The sequence below is a fragment of the Triturus cristatus genome, chromosome 12 (assembly GCF_964204655.1).
Source record: "Triturus cristatus chromosome 12, aTriCri1.1, whole genome shotgun sequence".
Taxonomy (NCBI): domain Eukaryota; kingdom Metazoa; phylum Chordata; class Amphibia; order Caudata; family Salamandridae; genus Triturus; species Triturus cristatus.
This window is the reverse complement of record NC_140595.1, coordinates 714,610,522-714,631,002: the sequence shown is the minus strand read 5'-3', so window position 1 is coordinate 714,631,002 and position 20,481 is coordinate 714,610,522. Positions and strand designations below refer to the sequence as shown.

The window sequence follows — 20,481 nt, the reverse complement described above, 5'->3', positions numbered from 1 at the left end:
AGGCGTGTGCTGCCGGTGGTCTTTCCAGACCTGGAGAGGCGCTTACAGGCGATGCAGCAGCCGGAAGGGGGTAGGTACATGTGTGTTTGTTGTGTGTCACCGGCATTTGTAAGGGCACAGTAGCATGAATTCACTGGCAGGGTTTGAAGGTGCTGTGCAGATCCTGTTTGCCCCAGTATAGCGCTGTGCCCCTGCCACCCTTCCCCTCCTTGCAATGTGTTCCCTGGTCTGTGTGTAGTCACTCCTCCACAGGGTAATGTAGGCTGGCGCTTTGTCCACGGGAACAATGTCTGTAGCATCATGTGTGGGGGTGGTGTGTAACAGGTTGTGGGACATTGCCTGTGCACTGTCAAGTTCACTGCATGTGGGTTCCATATCAGTTGGCACTGATGCTGACTCCAGACATGGGAGTTGGTCTCTCATGTGTCATGCCTTACAGCGCGCATGTCCCATGTAGTGGCCTGTGACATGATGTGCATGAGTGTGCGATACACATAGTGCAGGGATGGTGACGTGTGTTGCAGTCATTACCATTCAGTAGCATGTAGTTGCGTGCCCACTACTGTCCCCTGGGGCACCTTTTCCTGAGTGGTGTATGTGTCATCATACACGTGGCCACTGTCAGTGTCTACAGCGTAAGTTGTGCTCTCTGCCATTGTCCCCTGTCACCATGTATATAGACGTGCTATTTTGTACAGGTGTCCACTGTGCAGCCTGACCTGATTGTCCTTCTTCATACTCACAGTTGCCAGTGCCTGTGTGTCTTGCTATACTCATCTGAGGATGGGCACTGGTACCACATTATTTGTACAGGCGCACCTTGGCTGTTTGGCGTTCAATCTCGCTTTTTGCCTGCCCCTGTGTGTATCACCCAGACTATGAGATGTTGGTGCCACCTGTGTCTCAACAATTTGCCTCGTGTAGGGTCTTGTTGGGGCGGGCAATGCCTATGTGTAAAATCCTGATTACCACTTGCTGGGTCTGGGCAGTGTGTGATGTGTCTGGACACACACGCAATGTGCAGTGACAGAGTCATGTTGTGCATGTTTTCAGCATTACCTATGCAGCATGTGTCTCAAGTTCATGGATATGGTCCCTGGTCATCGGTATTTTCGCCAACGCTGTGTGGTGCAGATGCAGTGCTGGATTGTCCCCAGGGCCTGGGTGCTATGTCAGACTCCTTTTCCTGTGTTTAGCTATTGTCTCATGCTCTCCATGGTATTTCAGTGGCATGGTGGCTCAACCAACTGTGTGTTTCATGCCCTACATCGGTACCCTGTTCAGTAGATGTTAGGGATCTTCTTTTTCAGGCCATGCAATGTTACCTATGTGGATTGGACTCATGTGACAGATGTGTACAGATGTCTGATTATTTCTGTCTCTCCACCCTGCCCACAGCATCGTCGGGGGACACAGAGGGAGACATGGACACAGACCAGGCGGAGGGACCGAGCACCAGTGCCAGCCGTGACATCGGGTCTGGCACATCGAGTGGTACAGAGGCGGAGGAGAGTGTGGCCGAGGACCTGTCGACTGGCACATCAGACTACGAAGCTGACAGGTCCGGGGACGATGTCTCCGAGTGGGCGGAGGCTGCACCAGCAGCTGACAGCGGAACAACACCTCGCACCGCCCCCTCAGTTTCCACCAGCCGCCTCCCACTTGCTCGTGTCCCTTCCCAGCGTGCCCGGTCACAGCATGTCTCCTTCCTGCCAGGCACCGCACCCCCTGCCCCTGTCTCCACTGCTGCCGCCAATGCAGAGTCTGTGGACATCCAGCGGCAACTGCAGGTTGGTCAGGCTGCGATCCTTAATGTCCTCCATGCCCACGGCAAAACCCTCACCAACATCGAGGCTTTCTTGGAGGGCATTCATTCATCGCAGGCTGACCAACGCAACTTGCTGAGGTCCATCGACTCCACACTGACTGCAGCAGTGGGTCTCCTGCAGCGCGACCTCCCCCCACCTACCCCTGCCCCATCCACACTTCCCACTCCCATGCCTGTCACACGTACACCCAGACGTCGGCATGCACCCACATCAACAGACACGGGCACCACACCAGCAGGGAAGGTCCACCGCACTCCTCCTGACACGCACACACAGGGTGAGGTAGGCACACCCACTGGGTCGGGGGGCAAACGTGTGACACGCAGCCATAGTGGGAGTCCGCATTCCACCCAGTCCACTCCCTCCAAATCCACTCCCCTCAGCTCTCCTGGCCACATCTCCCCCAAGGACACCTTCATGGCCGCTCTGTCCCTGAGCCCCACAGTTACACCACCACGCAAGCGGTCAAGGAGGTCCCCGGTCAGGGTGGTTGAGTCTCCCCCCCTGTCTCCACCCTCCCTCGGTGGCGCTGCGACCCATCCCTCTGATCCCCCCCCCTCCTTGGGGCCTGAGGTCCCTTCGGGTGCAGGGGACTCACTGGAGGACCTTGCAAAGGTGTGTAGTGCCATCCTGGCCTCCGCCTTTGGCACTGACCCACCTCCTGTGGTGGAGTCCTCCATCCCTGCACCCACAACGCCTCCCCTTTGCCCTGATGTCCCTGCGGTGCCTGTTGCTTCCCCCCCCCCCTGATGCCCTCACCAGTGTGGAAGACGATGCCATTTGACTGTGCAGGCAATGTAGGGGACACGCATCCCACTGTGTCCCCCATCCAGCTGAGAATCATTGACTGCCCTATGGGCTTTGTGTAGATTGAACTGCCTGCGATCCATGGACATTGTGCTCATGCTGAATAAAGCTTAATTTTGTTTTCATTATCACACTACTGCTATGCTGGTATTGGTGTTGGTGGGGCTGCTACATGGTTTTTGGTGGTGTGTAAGGGTTTGGGTGTGTGGGATGTGTAGTAGTGTACTGCTCATTGGTGGGACCCTGTGATCTGTGTGCCATCACAAGGTGTTGGGTAACTTTCTTTGTTCATGTAAGCAGTTACTGCATGGTGCACTTGTCCCAGGGTGTATTCCTTCCTCTGTGTACCCAGCTTTCTTCCCTGCAGGGTGTTCCCAATGTTTAGCGCAGAGCTGTGTCTACATGAGCTGTGTGTGTGACGGAGCCCTTCTACTTTGGCCATGCATGCAGGGCCATGTCTCCACCTGCGACAATCGTGGCATCCTTGGTGATCACTGTACTTGTGTGTGGAGTCTGTTGACATGAGTTCATGGGGACATGTTCCCTTGTAGCCAGTATGCATGTGGATGATTCTGGCCTCACACACATGTGTTACACCCCTCCTGTCTCAGGGCACTGCTGGGAGGACTCCACACCCACCCCTCCTGTCTCAGGGCACTGCTGGGAGGACTCTGCACCCACCCCTCCTGTCTCAGGGCACTGCTGGGAGGACTCCACACCCACCCCTCCTGTCTCTGGGCACTGCTGGGAGGACTCTGCACACACCCCTCCTGGGTCTGGACACTGCTGGGGGGACTCTGCACACACCCCTCCTGGGTCTGGACACTGCTGGGAGGACTCTGCACCCACCCCTCCTGTGTCAGGGCACTGCTGGGAGGACTCTGCACACACCCTCCTGTCTCTGGGCACTGCTGGGAGGACTCTGCACACACCCTCCTGTCTCTGGGCACTGCTGGGAGGACTCTGCACACACACCTCCAATTTCTGGATATGTACGCTTGAGACATACACGGTGTGGGTGCGCTCCATGCATTCGAGGTGAGGGTACGGGTCGTACTTACACTGTTGGGGTGGGGGGTACGCTCCATGCATACGCGGGTGAGGGTTCGTGTCGTACTTACACTGTTGGCATGGGGGGTACGCTCCATGCATACGCGGGTGAGGGTACGGGTCGTACTTACACTGTTGGCATGGGGGGTACGCTCCATGCATACGCGGGTGGGGGTACGGGTCGTACTTACACTGGTGGGGGTGGGGGTACGGTCCGTACGTCCGCGGGTGAGGGTTCGAGTCGTACTTACACTGTTGGGGTGGGGGGTACGCTCCATGCATACGCGGGTGGGGGTACGGGTCGTACTTACACTGGTGGGGGTGGGGGTACGGTCCGTACGTCCGCGGGTGAGGGTTCGAGTCGTACTTACACTGTTGGGGTGGGGGGTACGCTCCATGCATACGCGGGTGGGGGTACGGGTCGTACTTACACTGGTGGGGGTGGGGGTACGGTCCGTACGTCCGCGGGTGAGGGTTCGAGTCGTACTTACACTGTTGGGGTGGGGGGTACGCTCCATGCATACGCGGGTGGGGGTACGGGTCGTACTTACACTGGTGGGGGTACGGTCCGTACGTCCGCGGGTGAGGGTTCGAGTCGTACTTACACTGTTGGGGTGGGGGGTACGCTCCATGCATACGCGGGTGGGGGTACGGGTCGTACTTACACTGTTGGGGTGGGGGGTACGCTCCATGCATACGCGGGTGGGGGTACGGGTCGTACTTACACTGTTGGCATGGGGGGTACGCTCCATGCATACGCGGGTGAGGGTTCGTGTCGTACTTACACTGTTGGCATGGGGGGTACGCTCCATGCATACGCGGGTGGGGGTACGGGTCGTACTTACACTGGTGGGGGTGGGGGTACGGTCCGTACGTCCGCGGTGAGGGTTCGAGTCGTACTTACACTGTTGGGGTGGGGGGTACGCTCCATGCATACGCGGGTGGGGGTACGGGTCGTACTTACACTGGTGGGGGTGGGGGTACGGTCCGTACGTCCGCGGGTGAGGGTTCGAGTCGTACTTACACTGTTGGGGTGGGGGGTACGCTCCATGCATACGCGGGTGGGGGTACGGGTCGTACTTACACTGTTGGGGTGGGGGGTACGCTCCATGCATACGCGGGTGGGGGTACGGGTCGTACTTACACTGTTGGCATGGGGGGGACGCTCCATGCATACGCGGGTGGGGGTACGGGTCGTACTTACACTGTTGGCATGGGGGGTACGCTCCATGCATACGCGGGTGGGGGTAGGGTCCGTACATATCCGTCCCCACGCTATGTGATGCTTGTGCGGGCCGTACCCAGGCCTTTGCCACGTGGGTACGATCCGTCCCGCCATTGTTGGGGTGACGTGTGTGTGGGCGTGGTACGACTCGTACCCACGCTCTTGAGGCGTGGGTACGGGACGTACCTGTCTGGTTGTGTTGCCGGTTCGCGTGGTGACGGACTTCCGTTGTGGCGGTGACCAGGGCATGGGAGTCAGGTATGTCCAGGCCATGTGTGACTTATGTGGTTGTTTTGTGGTCTGCCCTGGTCGTGCCACCCCCACCCCACCCCACTTTCCCCCCTCCCTTAGTTATTCTGACCTTCTGCGGCGTCTGCGTCGGTGCCTGTAGAGCAGGTGGACTGCTATGAGGGCAGGGATGACTCGTAGGTTCGGGTCCATGTCCTTCCGTCGCGTACTGGTACTCCAATCGCGTCGTCCTGTCGCGTACGGGTCCTCCTTGGTGGCGTCGTCCTGTGTGTCCGTCACGTACTGGTCCTCCTTGTTCGCGTCGTCGTCTGTCCGTCGCGTACTGGTGGTCCTTGTTCGCGTCGTCCTGATTTCCCGGCAGTTTTTGGCTGCCGCAAAATATTCACCGTGCGGGGTGACGTCGGTGCGAATCGTGATTCCTGGGTCGTGAATGGCTGGCTGCGAGCGTCCCGACGTCAGGTCGGCACTTTCCCGGATCGCATTGGTAGGTGTTTTTTTGTTCGGTCGGACTTTTTTACGAATCGTACGGTCATGGTGTACCCGTGCGAATCGTAATTCCTTGTTTGTAGAAATTGACGACCGGGTACGCGTCGGACGGAGAATATGCTCCGTCCGACGGTTCGTACCCGGTTTTTACCGGATCGTGATCGGCACCAAAGTCTTTGTCCTACATTTGGCAGATTAGCTCCATACTATCTCTCATAAAAGTACTTGTGAGAGGGACGAATTCCTTGACATGGAGTCTATATATTTGCTCAAGGGTTCAAGAGTGGAACTGCATCCAGAAACAATGGGTCATCCAGGGGGGTTCAGCAAATCTTTATGTATTTTCAGGGAAACATAAATACCCAGAGTGCGTGGATGGATATTATTAAGGAATTAATGCTCTTTGATTGTGGTGATATCTTTTTTCATGGCCATGTTCGTGACCCTAGTGATTTGTGCATAGATTTCTGGTAGGGGATCAGATGGTAATAGGCAATAGTAATCAATTTTGGATAGTTGTCTTAGTATTTCCACACTGTACTTATCTGAGTTTATGATCACAATTCCGCTGCCTTTATCAGTGGACTTGATGATCAGGTCATGGCTGGATTTTAAAGATTCAGGGGCTTCATTTTCACACAAAAAGTTGTAACAGCCATATTCAAAATTTTGTTTCATTTGCATCATCTCTTGTAGGACCGAGTTCTCAAAAATCAAGATTTCAGGTGCCATGGTGGAAGATGGTGGCTAAAAGGTAGAGGGAGGATGGAAACATGATCAGTGTGTATTGTGGTTGTTGGGTCTATTGGAAAAAAGTTGCTAAAATCTGATATGTCTGAAGAATTGAGTAAGTCTTTGTGTAGGTCAAAGAAACCACTATGGTCTGCATCGACAAAGGACAAATCCTTACTCAAAAGATTGATTACCTGGGTTCACAAAACATGGTCCGAGGGATAAAGATCAGAATAGTTTCTGTTAAGGAATTCTGGTCCCTGTTGAGGGAGTTTATTGTGGATATCCCCATTGGTAAAATTTCATGCAGGGTTGTCGTTCTCTCAGATAATCGTATTTGAAATTTCGTCTTCCTCTCCTCCTGCCACAGCCATGACTTTGCCTTAAAAAAATGAGCTGGATGGAGAGGTTGTCAGTTGGGTTCAGAAGATGAACTAGTACCCTCACTCAGCCCGGATTCAGTGGATGAGTTATTTGAAGACTCCAAAAAAGTCACTGACTTGTGGTTTTTACATCTGCCCCACTGGCGACCCCAGGGATTGTGGTAGGGAGTGTTGTAAAATTTGTCACTCAGTTAGGGATATGTTTTTCCTTGCTATAATTCTTTAATATCTTTTTGAATTTTGTTGATCTTTCTGTTTTACAAAGCAAACCCAAGGAGGTGATGGACGGAGTGCTGAGACTTTTCAAACACTCAACACCAGTCACAGATCTGCGTTGAATCCATCATCATTCTTTGGCTCACTTCACCACCACAGTTCAGACCCAGCCATATGCAAATCAGTCTTGACCCTGTACTCATGAGAACACTCCAGCCCAAACTGCCAAGCCAGGTCTACCCTGGAACGGAAACAAGTATCCTGGGACTGGTTTCGGGGTAACACCCCTCATCAGAAAGGCTAGCTTGAATCCACTGACAATGTGAGCAAGGGACCACGTCTGGGCATACCCTGCCAACTTAGGACAATCAAAGAAAACACAAGGAGATAAAGGACGGAGCGCTGAAGCTTTCCAGACACTCACCCCCAGTCACAGATCTGGGTTCAATCCATCATTGTTCTTTATCTCACTTAACCACCCCAGTTCAGACCCAGCTATATGAAAATCAGTCTTTACCCTGTTCTTCGTGGGAACAGTCCAGCACAAACTGCCAAGTCAGGTCTTCCCTGGACGGGAAACAAGCATCCTGGGGCCAGTTTTGGGGTAATATCCCTTATCAGACAAGCTATCTTGAATCCAGTGGCAAAGTGAGCAGGGGACCCACTTCTGGCCATACTACCCCCAGCTTAGGATGAACAAAGTAAACCCAAGGAGATGATGGACTGATCGCTAAACCTTTTCATACCCTCACCCCCTTTTTGTTTTGTTCAATGGTATTGAATGTGGCTATGATGTTGTTTATCTTCCCCTGTAGATATTTTGGGATTTGCCAAGAAATCGGTTTTTCCAATTCTTCAATCTCTTTCAACTCTTTTTGGCTGTGTTTTAGAGTGATATCAATACTCAAAACCATTCAATGCCTTAATATGGGAAACTGCTATTTTGTTGCACCCCCCACTTTCTGCGTGGGTTTTGATGCAACTTTGACTGAGGAGTACTGGATCCCTGCTACCCAGGTTCTCTGTACCAGTGTTCTTTCCCTAAAATTGTTCCACAATTGACAAAAACTTCAACCCCCTTGTAAGTGCCTAGTAAATTGTACCTCTGGTACCTAGTGCCTTGGAACTGAAGAGGGTCCACCAGGGCTGCAGCATTAAATGTGCCTCGCTAGGAATACTTCACCAAGACCATGCAAACTGCCATTGCAAGCTGCATGTCTTGGTATAGAGAAAACTGAAGAGTCGACATAACACACATCCTTGTGTGCCATGCCCACAGACACTGCCTAAGGTATAGGTAAGGCACCCCTACTGCAAGTCTTTGTGCCCTTAGGCAGGGTTCACTATATCACATGTGTGGTCATAGCTGCCTGAGCATATATTATCCTACAATATCTAAGCCCATTCTTGGATATTGTAAGTGCACAGGGAAGCCATATAGAGTACATGTGCTGGACACCAGTCGTTATGGGTTCCTTAGCACCATGATGGCTTCACTGTATTCAGGGATGTTTGGTACCAAACATCTCATCTTAATAATACCACACTGATGTCAATGTTGGCTTTAATACTAAATGCAAATTACAAAAAACAACGTGGACAAGTCCTAAACAGGTTGAGGTCGTGGTTGTCAACCTGTACCTTGGAAGAAGAATGCAGACAACGAGTGGTTGTCTTAGGAAGACCCTCACCCACCTACCTAGGAGGTGGCATGCTTCATCATCGGGGTCCAGCTGGATTTGCAAGTGCAATCCAGCTGTGCTTCAACGCCTGATTTACAGCAGAGCAGGATTTTTTGTGAAAAGTGGAGTGCTATGTGAAGTAAAGATAAATTATAAAAATGTCTCTAGTAAAATACCCCTGTAAAAGTTTTAATTGCAGTGTCCTAGGATATGAGTAAAAACATAGTCAGAATATCTGTGAGGTAGGAATGTGCCTCAATATCCCTTAAAAAGTGTAGGTCTACTAGTTTCAGCCTTCTTCATTAATCGTGAGGCTTTCTTCAGAACCAATGGAGTGAGTGTGGCCAAAACTAATCCTAGTGATTATGGATATCAAAAGCTTATACACAAGTTTACCCCAAGATGACACACTTGAGGTCCTTCGCACCTCACTGGATAATACAGAATGGAACTACAGGACACGCAAATCATTTGTCCTACAGTGTGCGGAACTGGCACTAAAAGACAACTTTTTTTAATATGAGGGCACCCTCTTCTTGCAATAATACAGCATTTCAATGGGCAGTACGTTCGCGCAGAGTGTGGCCGGACTCTACGTGTCCAATTTTGAACAATTGCACATTCTAAATCCCGTCTCACCGTTCTGCAAGGAGATAGCATTCTATAAGAGATATATAGATGACATTGTTCTAATATGGAAAAGTACAGAGACCAGATTAGTGGAATTTCTTGCCTTGGTCAACTCACTTGACCCCAACCAAAAGTTCACCCACACAACAAGTCGGGAGAGCATCACCTTCCTTGACCTGGACATAGAGGCACACAGAGGCATCCTTACCACTAAGACACATTTCAAACCTACAGCCAAAAACTCAGTTTTGTGCTTTGAGAGTTTTCATCCTAGACCATTAAGGGAAAACTTGCCCTACGGCCAATATCTTAGATTAAGACGCAATTGCAGTGAAGTCAAGGATTTCAAATCCCAATCAGATTCACTCACCAAAAAACTGAAGAGCAGGGGATATCCTGATAAAGCCCAAAAAAGAGCCAGAAATCAGAACCGGGAGAGCCTACTGGAGAATGCAGAAAAGAACGAATCTACCATCCCACTCACCTGTGTGACTACGTATAACTCTATCTTAAACAAACTCACCAAACTTATCCAAAGTAACTGGCGCATAGTGAAATCGGGCAAACTGAAATTGGAAAAGCCACTATTCTCTTACAAAAGGTCACAAAATGTACGAGACTGTTTGGTATCTACACGCCCCAGGAAACAAATCCCTATAAACAACACGCTTTTAAATGCATGGGGTTTACCTAATATCACTGGCCACTTTCCCTGTGGCAATTGCAGCGTGTGCCCCTTATCAAAACTACAAAAACATTAACCCTCGAACAAGGAAAAATATTGCACATCAAAAGACACACTAACTGCAACTCAGCCAATGTGATCTATCTCATCACGTGCCCATGCGACCTCAGATATGTGGGTATGACCAGCCGAAATATAAAGACCAGGATATGCAAACACAGGAGCAACATTCGGTGCAAACGTAATACCACTAAAATGACCAACCACTTTCTCACTGCTGGACACACGACCAACGACATGACCTGGGTGGTCATTGAACAATTAGACATGCATATCAACAATCTGCAGAATCTGCTCCAAGAAAAGGAGCAACGTTAGGTGTACAGACTCTCGACCCATATCACAGGTCTTAATGACAACGTTCCATGGAATACAATACAGAGATCTTAGACACATATATACCTCAGTATATTGGCCTAATATTTAATCACGTCATCGGCCCACTGGTCATTCTTGATATACTGATTAAATCCCTTAGACAAGCAAGGATTAGCGTAAAATGTCAACTTCTTTTATACCATTCTTCTCTAATACCATACCTGTTAACTTTACATATAGGATCCCCTTCCTCATTCATTCTGCCCTCCAGCAGTCTAACTGGTCTTAATAACCATTTTAGATGGGTAACCTCCGTAAATCTGACTACCATCTCCTGCTTTAATGATTAGTGTAATATGTCCACTACTTTAATTCCATACCTTGTGGCATAACATATAGGGTATTCTGCTTAACAATTATCTATCCCGTTATTTTTTTATTTTTGATCTCCAGCAGTCAAACCAGTCTCGATTACCATTTGAGATAGGTAAGCTTCGTGAATCTCATGACTATTAGCTGCTTTAGTGTATTCATAACAACTTTGCCACACATCGTGTAATAAAGGTGCACATGCGCGTTAACATGCTATGCTCCGTAGGGACACCACGCTGCCAAGCCAGCGCTCTAGTCTTTCACGCACCTTAAGGAGGCCACGTCACCGATTACGATGTGACCATGCCCCCCGCTGCAACTACAAACATGAAGAACCGTGATACACGCCACAACGGTGGGATCCGGTCCATACCGTAGGTTACAGCCGGCACTATTCTGAGACAATCGTGAGTACATGCGCCATCATGCCACAGCACCTGAGTCGCGATACGTGTGAGATTCTTCACTGCAACTTTGATCACGGATATTTCCATCCCAGCAGGGTCCCCATAACAGGAAGTACTGCTTTGTGACTGGATCCATGAATCCATACACGCTGAGTTAATGTGAGCCTGCATATGTGTAGTTTGTCTGTTTGTCCCGTCCGTGTACTGATTCATGTTCAATGTGTTCTCTTTTTTAAATCACGTGCAACCAAAACCAATGGATAAAAGTTTTAAACCTCACTAAATGTGCCATAACGCGATATTGTTTGATAAAACCTAATCGACATATATTTATAAAAACACATAAAAATGTAAGAAATAATCTGGTCAAAACTACGACACGCATCTAATTATGTGCTGTCACGGCACATTGTAGCATGGTTCTTTTCCAGTTAGCAATCATGCATGCAACCACTATGTCACATGCATGGTGCCTTCATCCCAATCTTATAGCCATGTCTCCAACACCCTACGCATGGAGGAGCGCAGCTACGTAAGACACGCGTGTTATGGAATTACTGTATATACATATACATGTCGCAATGTATTTTTTTCTTTTCAGATACTCATCCCTCAGGATCTGTAAGCAACAAGGTCCCACTACACTCACAGCGCACTTTAGGGTGTGTGCTGATATACACTACAGTGGCCACAACCCTTTTTTGGCCACACTCACTCCATTGGTCCTGAAGAAAGCCTCACGATTTACGTAGAAGGCTGAAACTAGTAGACCTACACTTTTTAAGGGATAGTGAGGCACATTCCTACCTCACAGATCTCCCTACCATGGGGCCGATCCCAATCCTGGAAAAAGGCTGTACAACCATGGGGCCGATCCCAATCCTGGAAAAAGGCTGTACGAATCGTTGTATGGAGCGTTTTCCCCGTATGACTCGTACCCGGTGAACTTTCCGTACAACCTAGGAAGTACGATTCGTACAGAAAGCCTATTTCTGTATGTTTCGTACAAAAGACCGTACGGGTCCAAAAAAACAACGATTCTGATCCGGAACAGCTTGTACGCGACGTCCGGACGCATTCAAGCAGCGGTTTCTGGCCCAGCAAGTACGATTCGTCCCTACGTCACTCCGTACGGCTCTTTTTTACGGGAGCCAAACACAGCCGGAAAGCAGAGTTCGACGCGAACCGCTACGCAACGGAGGCCCGGTACGCGAAGTACACGCCATGAACCCCATCGTATGTGTCATCCCAGTCCTCCTAGCCAATGACCTGGTGCACCGGACCCTACGTACACGCCTCAGAAGGTGAGAACAACACCCAGGGGCCGGGGGGGTGAGGGGCAGGAAACATACCCCATACCCAAAGCCAAACCTATAATATGGAGCCCATACATTACCACCAGGGTCTGGTCACTTGGGGGGGTGTGGCCAGCAACCCCTGCGTACCGCAACAACGGAAGTGGACGTGTACGGTGCGTTGCACTTGTACCCCTACGGCACCAGTAGAACAGTGATACGGACCGTACACAAGCAATGAATGCGTGGGTACGGTGCGTTGCACACGTACCCCTACGGCACCGGTAGAACAGTGATACGGACCGTACACATGCAATGAATGCGTGGGTACGGTGCGTTGCACACATACCCCTACGGCACCAGTAGAACAGTGATACGGACCGTACACACGCAATGAATGCGTGGGTACGGTGCGTTGCACACATACTCCTACGTCACCAGTACATTTGGGATACGAAGCGTACACATGCCAGGAATGTGGGCGTACGGACTGGCCCTGCATGTTACCTTCATATTGGTGTGTGTGTAGGTCCAGGCCAGAAGTGTACTGCTCCAAGGGGGTGGGTGGGGGGGTGCAGAGGATTCCCAGCAGTGTCCAGCCATATGGGGATGGCTGCAGATCAATACCAGCAGTGGCCACACATATAGAGGTGGGTGCAGATGAATACCAGCAGTGTGCAGACATATGGGGGTGGGTGCACAGGACTCCCAGCAGTGGACAGAGACATGGGGGTGGGTGCAGAGGACTCCCAGCAGTGGCCTGCAATATGAGGGGTGTGTGCAGAGGACTCCCAGCAGTGGACAGGGACATGGGGGTGGGTGCAGAGGACTCCCAGCAGTGGACAGAGACATAGGGGTGAGTGCAGAGGACTCCCAGCAGTGGCCTTCAATATGAGGGGTGTGTGCAGAGGACTCCCAGCAGTGGACAGAGACATGGAGGTGGGTGCAGAGGACTCCCAGCAGTGGACAGAGACATGGGGGTGGGTGCAGAGGACTCCCAGCAGTGGACAGAGACATGGCGGTGGGTGCAGAGGACCTCCAGCAGTGGCCTGCAATATGAGGGGTGTGTGCAGAGGACTCCCAGCAGTGGACAGAGACATGGGGGTGGGTGCAGAGGACTCACAGTAGTGGACAGAGACATGGGGGTGTTTGCAGAGGACTCCCAGCTGTGGACAGAGACATGGGGTGGGTGCAGAGGACTCCCAGCAGAGGCCTGCAATATGAGGGGTGTGTGCAGATGAATACCAGCAGTGTCCAGACATATGGGTGTGGGTGCCCAGGACTCCCAGCAGTGGACAGAGACATGGGGGTGGGTGCAGAGGACTCCCAGCAGTGGACAGAGACATGGGGGTGGGTGCAGAGGACTCCCAGCAGTGGCCTGCAATATGAGGGGTGTGTGCAGAGGACTCCCAGCAGTGGACAGAGACATGGGGGTGGGTGCACAGGACTCCCAGCAGTGGCCTGCAATATGAGGGGTGTGTGCACAGGACTCCCAGCAATGGACAGAGACATGGGGTGTGTGCACAGGACTCCCAGTAGTGGACAGAGACATGGGGGGTGTACATCATTATCAGATGACCACACCTACATGGTGCTATGGACGCATCCCTAACTTTGGACTATGATGATAGTGCTACAACAACACATCACTGACAGCAGTGTCCCACTCCCAGGAGGACATATAGCACATGCATACCCACCCATGACGGATGCAGCACAATACACACCCTGCTATCATGCCACAAGACTGTATAGTCATGTAACTGCCTACAAAACTAAGATAGCCAAAGGGAACACACACTGTCACGCACATCCCAGGACTAATAGGAATGTCCAGGTGCTGGTCCAGCCACCAAGATGTTGTCTCTCATGGAAGGAATAGTGTGGAATTCCCCTAGATACAATGCCCACAATTGTGAGTCAGGAGCCCAAATGCCCTGCATAACAAGTACCATTTGTGTGTTAGGCCGTGATTACACACATGCATAGTGCTGAAAGGGGGAAATTTGTCCCGGAAGACATTCCTACATACTCAAAACACAAGTACAGTGACTAGCAAGGATGGCACAGACGATTCAGCAGGAGACATCGGTGAGCAGGCATGGCCATTGTTGAAGTGATCCTTCACCAACAAAGGAAATGTTGACACAGGTCAGCACAACAATTGGGCAACTGTCAGGTGCCACAGAGGAAGGAATACTCCTTGGGACAATGTCTCAAAACAACATGAACACACACTACCAATGATTCTTTGCAGAGACATTGTGATGGCACACAGATACCATGGTCCACCTCATGACCATCATACAAAAACATTTCTCAGACCCCTAACACATTACCAGAACACCAACTCCAGGAGCCTCATCACCAACATTAAGTACCTGAAATGCAATAGTGTTGAAAGTAAAAAAAAGACTTTATTCAGCACCAAAAAAAAAACGTAAAATAGACTATGTACAGAGGCCATTGGCCAGTCCATATTTCAAGTCCAAGGAGGGACGTAGGGGACCGCGTCTACCCCTAGCTTGCCTGCACAAAGGAACCTCAAGGTTTGTCGACCGGGGGGCATCATCTGTGGCAGGGACAGGAGGGGGAAGGGTAGGTGTGGCGGGTGTAGGGGTGGATGTCTCCACCACAGGGGGTGGGGCAGTGCCGAAGGTGGAGGTGAGCGTGGCACTGCACACTGCTGCTAGGACGTCCAGCCTAACCCCTGCACTAGGGGATTCCCCAGAGTCAACGGAGGGTGTGGTGGGTGAGGGATGGGGTGCAGCACTCTTGGGGGAGGGGGTCGACATGGTGGGGGACTCAACTCCAGTGCCCGGGGACTTCCTCGCCCACTTGTGGGGTGGTCGCCTAGTGGGGGCGAGGTCCACCTCACCCATAAAGATCTTCTTGGGTGAGAGTTTGGCAGGGGAGCCAAGGGGAGTGGTTTTGGAGGGACTAGGTTGTGAGGACTGCGGAAGCGACTGTGGCTGCGTGTATGTCATCTGTCCCCAGACCCTGTGGGTGTGCCTACATCCCCCTTAGTGTGCGTGCCAGGAGGTGTGCGCTTTGCCTTACTTGGGGGAGTGCTGCCTGTGTCTGGTGGGGTGCGTGCCCGTGACTGTCTGGGTGTGCGTTGGAAAGGCATGGGAGAGGGAAGTGTGGATGGGTCTGGGGTAGGGGGGGACGGAGCGCTGCAGGAGAGTAACTGCTGCCGTCAGGGAAGAGTCCATGGACCGCAGAATCAAGCGTTGGTCAGACATCGTTGCTGACATGCCCTCCTTGCACGACACCATCTGTGTGAGCAGTTTAGTGTGTCCATGGAGGACATTCAGCACCGATGCCTGCCCAACCTGCAACTGCCGCAGTATGTCCACAGACTCTTCACTGAGGGCAGCAGGGGTGACAGGGGCAGGTGGTGCGGTGCCTGGTCCGAAGGAGACATGGTGGGCCTCTGCACGGACAGAAGGGACGGGAGCAACTGGGAGGGCGGAGATGGTAACGGAGGAGGCAGGGACAGATGTGGGGATGCTGCCAGGTGGTGTTGCAGCCTCCGCCTCCTCGAGGAGGTCAGCGTCGGACCCGTCGGCGTCGTAGCTGGTATCGTGTCCAGACAGGTCCTCTGACTGACTTCCCTCGCCCTCCGTGCCACTGGCTCCTCCTGACTCTACAGCACTGGTGGCACTGTCGCTGGGTCCCTCCTCCAGGTCCGTGCAGGTGTCTCCCTCTGTTGCGGATGATGATACTGTGGGCAAGGAGAAGAAACCAAAATGCATCAGTCATCTGACACATGAGCACAAAAACAATTGGTCACAGTGCAAATCAGGCAATGCATCATGAGTAACAGCTAGATTACTCCGCACATATGTAAGCCCTGTACTGCCCAGTTGGTAGACCCACTATGCCACTTGGACACAAGGAAAAAAAACACACCAGGCCACAACTTGAATGAGAAATACACTGAGAAGCTAGTGTCTGTGAACAGGTGAGCACAGCAATACAATGAAGTCATGCCACCTCTTGTTTACCCTGAAAGAAACAGTAGTGGTGCACCCAAGGTAAACTAACACACCTCAATACTCAAGGTGTCACCACACTCAGAGACCTGTAAGTACTTTGGAACACAACACAAAAAAAAGTTGGTACCTTGGGACTCACAATACTTTACACAATCGACATGTTTTGAATGTGCCAATTCGCCATTTCGTGAAAAGAACACTCATGTGCCTGCATGAAATATGTCTCACAAGGCAGTGCACACAAAACTACATTTACGCTGTCATTGAAGAAGCTGGCACCTTTTCTAAGAAGCCACTGTCAGAAATGAAGGGTGTTGCAGAAAGTACATATACATGGGCCCACGGAGGTCTTGATGTTCTGAGACTTGTTAGTTTGTATCACCAACAACAAAGGAGTCTCACAAAATCAAGACCACTGTGGGAACATGTATATGGAGAATCTATAACACCATTTAATTCTAACAGTGGCCTCTTTGAAAAGGTGCCAGCGTGTTCCATGAAAGTGGAAATGTAGTTTGGTGTGCACTTCCTTGGGAGACATCTTTCATGCAGGCACATCAGTGTTCTTAACACAAATCATCCAATTACCACATTTAAAACATGAAGAACTGTTGACAAGTGCTGTGAGTGCCAAGGTATAATTTATTTAGAGTAACAACTTGAATCATGTCAGTTGTCACATGGCCATCCGTCACCTGATTACACAGTTGGCTACACATATGACCTACTGCCTGTCATCTGGAGTGGCACACATGTCCACACCCAGGACAATGCATAAGCTACTGGGCCTGCAATTGGGTTGTAAAAAAGCATAGCTGTACTGTGGAGACACCCTCATGGCAAGCCAGAATGTCCACACAGATGTCAGCACACAAAGTCCAAACTGCGTTGCATCTGAACCATAAACAGGTGCCAAAAATGTATGAGCAGGAATCATGTTTTGCAAAAAATGACACAGGCTGTAAAGCACGAACATTAAGCACTGGCCAGCATCACAGGGGCACTGCACGGTGATTCTTTGTACAGCCAATTCACACACACAGGTCTGACCAGGCAAGGAAAAAGCAGGGTTGCCATGTAGGCCTCTCCCGCACAACCACCCATACCTGAGTCAATGTGATTGATACAGATCAGGAAGTGACACCTCTTATTCAGGTTTACAAAAACTGTGCAGCAAAAATAGCTAGATTTACACAACATCACCTCCTGGGGCTGGCAACACATATTTGTGACAAACAACCATCAACAGATTGTTGTGAATAACCACGCAGCCACTGCCCTGTGTGAGTATGCACAAGCAAAATGGTGTATCCCAGTCCAGTGGACACATGTAGCACACATTTGAAACATACAAACTAGGCCAGGGAACAATGCCACAGAGGCAGACCTATGCTGAACCCACAGAGAATGTGCACAGTGTTGGATGACACACATGATTAGGAGGCCAGGGTGTCTCCGTGTTCCTTTGAATGAACTGACTGTACCATGATCAACCGTCATGGCACTATGCATATCTCCCACTCATGCACATCATGTCTGAGGCCACAACATTGGTCATGCATGGTGCAAGGGTGTTCAGTTGAAACCTCACACTCCTATGTTGAGACTCATCATCAGTGCCAACAAATATGGACCCCCAACATAGTGAATAGGTCATGGCACAGGCAAGGTACCAACACAAGTCACAGACCACCCTCCCACATGATGCAGAAAGCAATGTGCACTTAGATTTACTGGCACCCTAGATGACCATGTGCAAATGCGATTACACACAGACTAGGGGACACATTTCAAGGAGGGGAAGGGATGAAAAAGACCACCAGGTGACATTGGGGAACAGAAAATGCACTGCACATATAAACTCTGGGAGTGTATCCAAGCTACAGAGCACTTCCAAAAGCTGGTGACACATGACACAACAAACAGCCATGTACCTACCCCCTCTTGGGAAGTTAGACAGAAACCTCCTTCATTGAACTTTGTTGTTTATTTTCAGCCATATCCAAATGACTGCATTCCGTCCAAAACATCGCTTCTTTTGAGGTGCATCAATTATTTTTTCTATTATTGAAAGACGGAATAACTAAAAATAGGTAAACTTCAGATATAAGTCTAGAAAATGAATAGATTGAACTCGAAATAGAACCAAACATCACTATGTGTGTATGTTTTCTCTCTCCTTTTTAGTAACTTTTATCCATTGAATCGCATATTGTGTAACGAAACTTCGTTCGGACATAAAATATAAAGGAAGAGATCCTTAATTCTGGTGAAAAAAAATACTGTAAGTAATGAATTAAACCATAGATATCTCCTTCAATACATCAAGGGACACCCACCTATATTTGACTAAATAAAACATCATTGTCTTTCAGCACGAGTATTCAGCCTAACGATATTGATACCAGGCACGCAACACCCATTGGACTCAAAGGGCTTCACCCCCCACCGTCGTGTGCGGCAGCCCGGGAGGAGACACCTTCCCGGGCAAAAAAGCAGCCGCACCTGAGCACTTCACAGGTCTTTAAACGACCATTTGCATAATGAAACACTGATATCATTTTGTATAACCTTTTCATTTTGAATATATAAAATATAATTTGTTTAAGTAAATAGAAAGGCTAAAACCACCTTAATCAAAGAATCGATTCACAGAGGTGATGGTGAAGGTCAAAAAACTTTTTCATAGAACATCATAAACTGGAGTGTAACTGTTATATTGTGTTGTAGGTTAACGTGTGGCCTTTTCCTGATGAAGATGCATTTTGCGTTAAAACGCGCGTCGAAAAAGATTCTACTTGTCAGCCACCAAGAAATGTTCACTTATGTAATTGTGTTTATTGATGAAAAGGAACAAATGTTTTAATACCCATATAATTGCATTATGAAATGTTTTTTAATGTGTCATTAAATGAATGTTTTTAAGTTCAGTAAGTGTTATTTGAGTTTTATAGTGTTGCACTCCGTTTCTTGGATATCCAAATTGCACCAGAGGGGCGCATATATATCAACTGATTACATACTTCTTGACCATATTGCCTAGGGATACATACTTTACTTGCATAGTACCCTGCCCTAGGAATTGAACATTTATTGGACAGGGGGCCCCTGTTATTTTTCTTGAACCCTACCCCCTCTTTTCTGCAGTCTCTCCTGTAACTGCCTATCGAGGTCAGGGAAGACCTCCGCCAGGACACGGCTCATATGGGGGGTTAGGCGTCGGCGCCTGCCGTGGGGGCGAGGAGTGTCGATCCCCAGCGATCCGCCGGGTCCAGCACCGGATGTCCTGCCACCTTTTGCGGACCTGTGGCATCCCCCAACTGTGATCCCCCCGCAGATCTCACGACCCTGACGATGTCCCACCAGATCTCCCCCTTCTCATAGGCAGTTACCTGTCAGGATGACAAAGTGACACAACATCAGTTCACCTGCTCCATGTCCCAGAGACACACATTTGAACATCTTTAACATGTTGAACAGGGCATAGGATGCTGACAGGAATTGCATCATTCACAATAAGAAATTGGCCTGTGTGCAAGCCCCAATGCACTACATGGCATTGAAAGTCAACAGGTGGCATGAGGGGTGCAACACACTCACTGATCATGGCACACACTGTGCAGCACATGCAACAGCAGGCTTATGGCCAGCACGTGTCAAGCAGTCACATGACCCACTCCACTGACGCACCCTCAGCAGACTAGACAGACACACCCAGGCACAGATCACTCACCTGTCATTGACAACAGTGGATACAACCCTCACTCTGCACATGTGCCACTTGCCAGTGGGGTGTCACAGGTGCCGCGCTAGCTCTGCAAGTCAGACATACAGCACGGCTTACTTGTCACATCAGATGGGTAGATCTGTTGCCTCCTCCATGCAGCTGTGGTGCTACACTTCACATCGACACTCACCCACATGACAAGGAACATTCACACACATCAATGTCCATGAGGTCGTACACATCATTTGGACACTCTCACCACAGGTCCACTCAACCCATACACATCTGTGGGTACAGTCACCTGTCACACCAGGGGACCACTGAATC

The 20,481-nt window shown here is 50.1% G+C and overlaps 1 long non-coding RNA gene across 1 annotated transcript; it reads left to right on the top strand.

The window, feature by feature from the left end:
* Window positions 1–11,044: 11,044 nt before the first annotated feature.
* LOC146780412 (uncharacterized) lies at window positions 11,045–19,301 on the top strand. The gene is made up of 3 exons (XR_014971937.1): window positions 11,045–11,290; window positions 18,615–18,711; window positions 18,803–19,301. It is a non-coding gene; the product is annotated as an uncharacterized LOC146780412 (long non-coding RNA).
* The last annotated feature ends 1,180 nt before the right edge of the window (window positions 19,302–20,481 follow it).